Below are 10,687 nucleotides of genomic sequence, written 5' to 3' on the forward strand. Positions count from 1 at the left end.
AAATAAAAAAGCCAAGAACATACAGTAATTGATCGCTTAAAATAAGTTCAAAGCTAAAGGAGTTAGGTGATCAATGAACGTCAAATCAGAATTTACTACGGATCCCCCGCACAGCAAAATACGAATGAGACACAGCTGGACTATTTGCACTTATTTTCGATCAAAATTATGTTGGGTGGGGCGGGAAGAGGGAACTTTTGGCCTTCTTTTCAGATCGTGGTCCCAAAACGGACGAAAAATGAGAAAAGATTCAAGTTTTTTAGTCCAGGATTGTGGCAATGCGTCGCACACCTAAATGCATTAATGGAAATTAGTGCGCAAGGCTGGCTGTGTAAGGACTTTCAATTTCTGCTAACTTTCAACAAACGGAGCAGTGGCGCGCGCCTATTAAATTTCACGTCCCCTATCGCTGAGACCGTTCTCTCATCCTAGTTTAATAATGCTACTTGGCAATTTGGACTTACCCTCCCATCCTCAGTAACGACAGGTGATGAGACCACCTCTCCGCCAGTATCCACAGTCCATTTGATTTTTCCCGCCAAAGGACCACTCATTGTGTTCACTGCAATCAGCTGACCCTTGATCAGACCAACGAACAGTGTATTATCCAACGTACTAAGGACTGGGGATGACTCAATTTCCGAACCCGTGTCAAGTGACCAGAGAAGCATGCCAGTTTCGCGGTCAAGAGCGTATATATTATGGTCTAGAGAGGCAAAGAACACGGTTCGACCGCCCGCAGTGAGAGCTGGCGAACCAAAGACGCCCTTTGTACCTGGAAACTTCCACACGACTTTTCCGGAGGTTTCATTCAGGGCAAAATGTAAGCGGTGTTTTGTGCGTCCGAAGCATTCGATTTATCAGACACACAGCCGGCAAACACAAGCCCTCTTTCATTGTCAATAGCAACAGAACCCCAGATGGCACAACCGAGATTAGACGTCCACACGACAGATCCTGTCTTACCTTCCAGCGCATACAGTACTTTGTCGTGTGACCCGATAAAAACAGAACCGTTCACACCTACACTAGGGCTGGCCACCACAGCACCGCCGGTTTTGTGGGTCCATACAAGCGCACCATCGGCCGATCGAAGAGCATAAACAACGCCGTAAGTATTACCGAAATAAATTTCATCCCCGCCGTGGCTAAAGGCTACACTGGACATGATTTTACCAAATGTTCTGAACTTCCAGGTGACAGCACCCGTGTTGGTTTGGAAAGCGTACATGTAGTGATCCTCAGATCCAACAAAAACGAGCCCCTCTGCGCGAAAATAATCTTCAAGATCTTCATCGTCTGAAACAACAACGGACCGAAATCAATGCTCAGTTGAGAAGAGCTGATACGGGTGATTTGTCCTCTATAAGTCGAAATTGAGCTAAAAATCACCAGAGGTCCCAAGCCATTTGACATTAGCAGACAATTGGGACGTACGTTGGTTTTCAAGAAAGGACACAGAAAAGAGATTTTCGTATCGTCCATTTGTTGGGGTGATTCTCTTTAAATACAGGAATTAAGTTCTCCACCTTACGATATAACCCCCTGTCGGTAGACAAAATCAAATGATCTTTCATTAACTTATTTTGTTTGTCCATCAGCATTTGTACATTACAACATTGTCACCTCAGTCTCAATGGTTGAAAAGCACCCATAAAGTTCAGAAGTTAATGTAGGAATCGCAATTTGGCTGGCTTTATTGTCATTATCTGTGATTACTGGCCACGAAAAACTTTTGCTTTTAGCATGACGACGCTCAACGTAGAGCAATGTAAACTCAGTTTAACCAATCACAACAGACCCAGACAGTCAAATGGGCCAATCACAGCGCAAAAGCAAATATGAACAGCCGGCGGTGAGCGCGGGAAAACAACGATGTTGAAATTGATTGGGCTCATACCTCTGATTGGTTGAAAACATCGAAGCACGAGAATTGTAGCCCATAGAGCGGTTTTCAATTGAGTGTCAAAAGTAATTAGGTTTTGCATTACTTCACTCAGTGATTGGTTCAAAGTTCTCGCGCCACTTTTTCAACCCGCAATCAGAAGTGAAACCAAAACCAATCGTGGCTCGCGCGTCCACATTTTCCCGCGCTTTTTGTCGGCTACGTATAATTACTTCGAATTTTGATTGGTTTAGTGGATCGCCTCCGTCCTTTTTGATTGGCGAACGTAATTACTTTGGTTTTGGTTTTACGACACTCGATTGAAACTCGCTCTAAGCCAGCGACAATAAACTACACAATAAACTACACAAGAGAGACTTGACTTACAGCAGAGTCCACAGCTCTGTTGGCAGTTCACCAGCATCCAGTCTGGATTAGCCTTGCACTCACCATCTGTCGCCCATTGTTGACAGTTCCCGTGTTTATCAGAGCAAGCTGCAAGCAAATATAACAACGAAGAGTGATTTCGAAACAAAAGCCAAATCTTTTTCGTTCCTTGTAGACTTAATCTTCCGTTTAAGCTATCGTTCATCACTCCTCAAACAAGAATTGCATCAAACCACGTATTGCCCAGGAAGTACTTGATTATATTAAAGATTAAAACGCTTCGTCAGAGCGAATCGCTCTGACGAAGGGCTAACGCTCGAAACGTCAGCTTTTAGAATCTCTGTACGGTGGCCAATTTACATTATCAACTCCGTTGATAAAACAAAAATTTTTGTATACTACTTCCCCACCGACGCATCACCACAGTTTCTTTAGAAGCTACCCTTCATTCACTGCAGGATATAGGCTCTTGAAAAGGTTCGTATTTCTGATGGCTAATTTTTTTCAATATGAGCTTACCCATTCCTTTATTCATCTTTATTTCCAGTGGATGATATTCATAATCAGTGATGTTATTAAAGTAAGAAATTTCGCTCTCGGTCAGCGAGAAGTCCAACGCTCTAAAATTCAAGTAAATATTGCGGGATTTTGGATCTTGGAATCACTGTAACGTTCTGATGAACTGCCCAACGTAAAACAACTTGAGAAGCAACGAATTCATAATGGCCAGCAATCTCCCATATCAGTGGAGACGTTAAAACTGGATTCTTTTCCAAGCCATGGAAGTAAACCCACTGTGTACCTGCAAAGAAGAGGATAGTGATAGTGATGATACATATTTGTTTCTTTTTTTTTCGACAATGAATTGACTTTGACACTGCCTCACCCAGTGTTGAATAGCCAATATACCGGATTCCATGCGCTTGACAGAATACTCTTAATCTGGTGTCTTGATGAAACGGGTCAAACCAGTTTTGAACTGCAGAAACAGGTACTGTAGCCAGTTGAACCAGTTCTTCCATGTCTCAATAGGAAAATTGCTGACACCCAAACTACGTAGTTTTCCTTTTCTTTGCATTTCCTCCATGGCCTTCCAGCTTTCTTCCATGTACCTTTTGGTTCCCTGTAAAACAAAAAAGAAGAAAAACACTGTTTAAGTCACAATTGAACGATAACGTTCAAACGATGCCAACTACAAAAACATTACGCTCCCTTCCTCTTCCGTCAAGGTTTTGAGTATTACAAGCATGAAAATCTCTTTTTTTCTTCTTGTGGTAGCAATCCGCTAATATGGAAGACCTCCACCTGCTGAAGTGGTCAACGCTTTTTAAGAACTCTACTCAGAGAATACGTCACCCAAACTTGAGTGCATTCTTGCGGTTGTCGTTGTAGCGGAGTAGTGGCTGACAGATTTTCCTAGATCCCCCTGCCAGTTCTCCATGCAGAGGTGGTTTATCATCCTCATCAGCTGGGCGAAAATCTGTAGCAGTTAGTGGAGTCAAAAGTCACACTCAGCAGCCCCTCCCATCAATTTTTTGTTTGCTTTGTCTCATATTTTTGGACACACGTGATCAGACCATACCAAGGTCAAAGGGGCTAGGAAGACGTTAGATGCTGTGAGAGACTTGTAATCAGGGAGTCACAAGTTCCACCCATTACAAGCTCCAGATATTCACCTCAAGTATGCCTGAGTGGCCATTGAAAAAATCACATCTTAAACTCTGTACACTACTACTTTTAAAAGGAAGGAAACCAGTACTACCTTCTTCACAGATAAGGAGGAAGCCATCACACATCTGACCATGTATCAGAAACATATCTATATAATCCGTGTTGAGAGAGTTTAAGGACATCTCAATGGCTGCTAAAGTTGTTTCAAATCCTAAATATCTGGGTGTAATTTTGTCATGATGAATATTTCCGATCTTGGGATTCCACTCTGTGCAATGGCTTCAGCCACTTGAGGTTCTGAGCCATGGTAGCCCTGTGCAGTGTCAATCATCCTAGAAATTGATGAAGCAAGTTTAAGCGAATGATGATGAGGAGGAGAAGAATGAGAATGTGAAACGATAAGATAAGCAACACTTCCTTAGGAAGAACCTAGAGAGAGGATGATCCATAGTAACCGGAGAAATACCTCTTGAGTAGAGATGCAAACTAAAACATATGGAAAACAGTAAAGAAAACAAAAAATCGCTAAAGAGACCCAATCACCTGTAGCCTATCTCAAGTGCTGTTTTGACAGCAAATGTTGTGTTCTCCATTAATGTAGCTGTTCCAAGTCCCATCACTGGCACTTAGCATAAAAAAGAATGACAAAGCTAATATATATTAATCAAGATAAATGAATTAATTGTTATTTCAAAGGAATAGGGCATTATTAGAATTAAAATCTGTTGTTTGGTTACCATGGTGACCTCCTAACAACTGATGCAATTCAATGCCAGTAAATTGAGATTTCCTTCCAAAATAATAATCATTTGTTCATTTATTATCTATTTGCGTGCCAATATTGACACCCAATCCATAAAATAATTATTGCAGTGGTAGTGTTTGTCACTTACCATTGTTATAAAGTACATACTAGTGGTATTGATACTTACTTTTAAAGCCACTTGCAAGCGTGATGTCTTCCGGTCTTTTGTTTTGTTTTGGGATCCTTAATGGTTCACTTGCTTGGATCGCTTGTGTTTATCTTGAGGATGTTGTTCAATGCCTGCTTCTCTTCTTTGCAATGAATCTTGTCAGGTTCACCTTTAACTAGGTTGTCAAACAGCTCTGTTACCTTGATAGAGTGGAAAAATGATATTTAAGATGCATTGTTCATACTTCCTCGTTTGACCTTTGAATTTAATAAACTGTGAAATATTGAACAGAAGGCAACAATCAGGGCAACGGGAACCTGGGAAAGAGCCAAAGTTTTTCCCAATTTAAAGTGCCTATCACCCCATCCAACTTTTCTACTTTATGTAGTGTATAGTTTTTTAAACCTTATAATTGAAATCTCACTATTTTATTGGCTTTTAATTAATTAAGACAGGAAAATGGTCACACATATCAATAACCGCAACGATGGTGTTCATATATGGGCTGACGTCACAAATTAATTTGGCACCGCTGTTTTCAAAGAACTATGATCTCAATACAAATCCAGGGCCTTCATTGCTCGGTTATGGATCAAGGTATGACCACTTTTCCTATCTTTCAAAGCCAATAAAAAGGTGACATTTCATCAAAAGGTTCTAAAAACAACATGAAGACTATTTGGGATAATTTTGGTGAATAAATAATTGAGTGGAAAAGTTGTTGAGGTCACAGACATTTTAACTTAATTGATTTCCTGATTGCCATGTAAAATCACTAAAACTTTCAATAATTTACTCTTATCATGCATTATAACAGTAGGTGAATAGAAAGAGTCACATTCTACTGGCACACCTTGCATGAAAAAGTGATTCCTTGTCCCTTATAAAAGGAATCATGATGATGATTATAATTCAGGCTTTTGCCAAAAACTGGGGGTTAATTAACAAACCAATCACACAGCAAGTCCGGTAAAGAGATGGAAATGGATTGGTCATGTGCTGCTTTAATGCCACCAGCAGCACTACTACGAGTTGCCCTCAGTGGACACCCTGGCGGCCGTAGAAAGAGAGGCAGACCGAAAGAAACATGGAGGTACAGTGGAGTAAGAGATGAATGCGAATCAGCATGTGACTAGTTGGGGTCACAACCTGGAACTGACAAGCACATCCTGAGCAGAAGCCAATGGGGCTTCTTTGGCCTAATGTCCTTTTGTGTTTCGAAAGCACGAAGATGATTAAGTGAAGTAAGTAAGTAAGTTATTATAGTAAGAAGGACAGTAAATACCTGCACATATGTCTTTAATCTTCAGATAATCCCTGCACTGCATCAAACTTATCGCAGATAATTAAACAATGCCAAACCACACATTGACAGCAACACTTTGGGACACTCACTGAGAGCGAACAATGTGCCACCAATAGGCGGGGGAATGTACAACATTGTCCCTCCTGCTAGAGAAGAAGAAGAGATACATTTTCAAGATGCAAATTAACTAATGGTTTTCTGAAAAGTAGTGTTTTAGCCAGTTTCAACTTTATGAAGAACTTTAGTAAAAGACGGGCAGATTCATAAATTTGTTCCCCGGAAAGAATTTCCGGTATATCCTATGGACAACTAAGGCACTGGATCACGTCTTTTGAGAACTTTCTGATCCACTTTACTTTCGGTTGGATGCTTAATAACTAAGCAATTAGCTAGCTTCTATCCTCGCCTAATGGCATTGGAAATGATCTCAAATCTGGTGTTGGGTTGCCTTGGCCGGTTGTGATCATTTCATAACACTTTGCAAAATACTACAAAGGTCCCGGATATTACTCATCGCGAGTGCAAGAAGACATGACATGCACTATTTATGTTATGCTCTTTGATAAAAACAATCTAAATGTGTTCCATCTACCGTGCACAGAAATTGGACGATAGAAACTTCAACATAACATCCGCAACATGACTAACATATTTTTCACTGGGCAGGATAAAGCCACAGAGAAAGGGTTTCAATAAAGACCTTTTTAGTAAATAGGATGGCTTTTGTCGAAGTAGGGCGAGGTGTGGGGCCTGTATATTGCTTTCCGCTTATCGTGGGGGTCTTGGGGGCATACCTTGGCTCTGCAGGAAAACTTTTGAAATCTAGAGTCTGGGAATGGCCATTTCTCAAGTCAATCTGGGCAACAACATCAGTCGACAGACCTGATATTTATTTATTTTTTAGCGTGAGCTAGGCTGTAGCATGGCGGCAAGTTAGACATGACTACCAACATACTCGTTTTTGTCATCAGGCTCCTAGATCTTCTCGTTGAAACATGACAAAATTAATTATTGCGCCTCTCTCGACTCGCCCTTTTTTGTGTTGTTGGTAAACTTTCTTCCATTATTATCACCATTGACAACAACACGTGGAAAATCCCTGTAAGGAAATAGGTTGAAATGCTGAATCAAGGGCAACCATTTGGACCGTCCTAGCTCTTTTCCCTCAGTTCATCCAAAATGGCAGACGTTGTGTGAAAAGAATCGCGCTTTTGCATCTCTTAGTGGCGATTGGCTAAAGCGAATGATGCTAAATAACTAGGGTAATATGAATATAGTACAAAGTGTCTAAACATGTAAAGCAGACAGGAAAAGAAGAAAGGAAAAAAAAAAAATACTATCAAAAGGCATCCTTGATATTGTAGTTGTTTTTAGCTTGAATATTTAAATAAATTGAAGTGGATCGTAAACTGTGTAAACGGTGAGGATCTTGTAGTAAAATTTTAGTATCAAAAAAAGTATGGGGGCGGCAAGTAACTCAAGGAGTAACTGGCGGGATTTCGGCCAATGGCTTGGCTTTAATGAAACCTTCCAGGAAAGCCAGCATTATGTTATCAAATTAGGCTCTTGGTGGGCAGATGTACTATGAATGTTAGTTCTTAGGGAATCGAATAGCAGGCAGACTTGGCAGACTGCTTAATCCATTTGACACCTTCCAGTCATGGCGCCTATGTGCACACGTTGCACGTCCCCGGTTGATCGAGGTAATCAACAATTGTCTGGCGATTTGGGACAGACTAAAATCTACTTAAGTATGGACATCTCCCAGGAGGCCGAAATAGGTGATTAAACTTAGTTGACGCCCTGAGAGTGAGTCTTAATAGATTTTACTCTGTCTAAAATAATGCCCAGTACGATTTTAGCTCCTTCTACATGGGTAAGTGTTTTCCTAGACAGGGTGTTTTTGAGTGTATCAAACTGTTCGTTAGAAGAAAGGGACATACTAGTTCTAGTTTTGTGAGTGGAGCTCTATGAAGGTCGTACAAAGCCAGATTAAGTTTTAGCAGATACGACTCTCTCCTGAGGTAATGAATTCCTGGGGAGGGCGGACTCTAATAAAAAGGAGAATTATCATGTACTTAACATCCAGACTAACGATAATTGATCAGCGGTTCTCCTCGAGTTGCATGGCAAATTTGTCTTTTCTGTATAAACCGTCTTATATCTGTTTAAAATTGATCATTTTGCGATTGCATTCTTCTATAATTTAAAAAAATGTTTCTGGCATTGAATCATGAATGTTGAGCCTTGTGCATGACGCTTCCAAAGTTGGGCACTAAAGTCGCTGCCTACGAGCCCAAAGGAGAGGTCTGGTTACTAGCTCAGGTTGTGACATTACAGGTACAAAGATGTCCTCCGCCAAGAATTTTTTGCTTAGTGTGTATCCTGTATTCCGGGTGATTGGGAATAAAGTAAGACCGCAGGTGAGTTTGAAAATCATTTTGGAGTTATTATGAAATTTAAATCTGTTGCTGCGCAAAAGTAGACATCATAACTCGATCATCTACAGTTCCTCCTTGAGCACTTGGTGCAACGTCAGTATTTGAAGCACTAGACATTTTAAATTGTGATCTCGCCTTGGGCAAAACACAATGTGCACGAACCTACCACCGAAAAAATGGTTCAACGGACTGGTAAACTAAAACTTTAAATGTAGAAATTCACAGGCTGAATTGTAACAGAACCGCAAATTTAATTTCATGGCAATGATAATGTATACATTTATCGCTGGTAGCAAAGAGAAAAGGTGCTAAATTAACCCTTTCAACCCCAGTGGGTGTTCCCCCACTGATCGATGTGTAACCATCGTCTGGGGCGTTAAACAGAGGGGTAAAATCTGTAATGTAGCACTCTTGGAAGAGTCGAAAGGGTTAATGGAGACATTATTTTATGAGTAAATACTAGGGCTGTTGTTAACCCTGTTACAGACCCCCGTGGGGGTTCCCTTTACTTTGACGAGTTAAATCATCTGGGCGTTAGACAGAGTAAAATCTATAAGTGGCACGCTTGGGAGTGAAGAGGGTTAATAATACAATTAATATTATTTTTGGTACAAAAATGTTAAAGGGGTACTCTGAGCAGAAAATCGGCATCTTTTCCTATCTAAAGGCCATTTTGAATACATAAACAAGTAGTCTGCCTGAGAAGAAAAAATGCTGTTTAACTTTTTTCAAATATGTCTTTTCGTTCGGCAGAGATATTCGAGTTTTTAAATTATGGCTCAAATTAGCCAAGTTGATGACGTCCCCATATACTCAACAGCATAGTTTGTTCAAATATGGTATGTGAAAGAGATATCTCAGGGCCAATTTGTATCATGAAATATTTTTGATTTGTTTTGTCAGTAAGATTCTACTAAATGTTGCTCCACAATATAGCTTAACAGTTCGCATTACCCATGTACAAGCATGGGCATACGGAGAGAGGCTGTGCGGCGCGGGTTGCCAGCAACCCTCCCCCATAGTAAAAACAGCTTTCCTGGCCACCTTTGGCATTCCATTGTAGACTAATTGGGCTAACAGCCTCGTTCATGTCGCATGATCCAGACAGCATAATAAAATATGTTAGCTCGAGGTTTGTGGCCTGCTGTTTAACATTTTTATTCAACTAAACCTGAAAAATCACTTAACATATTGCAATCAAGTGAGGTGGGGAGGATCTGTGAAAAGAGTGAGTTTCCACTCTGGGAATCACAAATTGTTATAAGCCATTATAAGGCACTGGTTGTGTTTCCTGTAAGAACTAATTAGAACTACCAAGTTTCAATGGTCTGGCGGCATTCAAATTGGGCCTAAGTTAGCTCTAGAGTTATATACACGGAGCCAAATCAAATATAATATATTTGGGTTGAGTAAATTTACTAGCATCTATTCAGTCCGATCCCCAGTCATACTCATTTCGCATATTTACCCCGGCGTTATTTTGTCAAAAAAAAAAAAAAAACTTAATATATCTCCGGAACCAATGGCAGATATTTGCGCTAAAGCGGTAAATGGCTTTTTGGGACTTTATTGGAATTCTCTGTGATACACTCAAAAAATCAAGGGGTAAAAATTTTGATCAGTTCAGTACCACTTAATAATTTGTTAGGAAACTTACCTTTATTTCAAAGTAACACTTCATAATAAGGGAACTATCGGCTATTTTGGGATGTGATTGTAGATCTAATTTTTTGCAGGTATCGAACTGGTACACTCCTGAAGTCATACCCTGTCTATACTGGGTCAGCATAAAGATCTCTTGCTGTAAATGATGCTGTTGTATAACTGGTAGTACTGTCCCTTTGTTTCCAGATAATCATGACGATGATATGTTTCATATCCATCGTGATGAAAGGCATGAATTTGTGCATCTGCCGCGACTGTTTCATCAATAAATTAAACACTTTCAATTTGTGAAGATATCTCATGATCAATATTTACAAAATTGATGGGCATGTAGAATATGCACGCTAACATTCGCTAGCCTTAGGAAGGTGGTAAATAGGAGAGTCTAGATACACTACTTTCTCAGATCTGACTAGAT

General features: G+C 40.3%; 1 pseudogene; it reads right to left on the reverse strand.

Moving 5' to 3' along the window:
• Positions 1-10,369, reverse strand: part of LOC138053103 (uncharacterized) — an 11,232-nt pseudogene extending 863 nt beyond the window's left edge.
• Between the last annotated feature and the right edge of the window lie 318 nt (positions 10,370-10,687).

This window comes from Montipora capricornis, chromosome 6 (assembly GCF_036669925.1).
Source record: "Montipora capricornis isolate CH-2021 chromosome 6, ASM3666992v2, whole genome shotgun sequence".
In the NCBI taxonomy this organism is placed as follows: Eukaryota; Metazoa; Cnidaria; class Anthozoa; order Scleractinia; family Acroporidae; genus Montipora; species Montipora capricornis.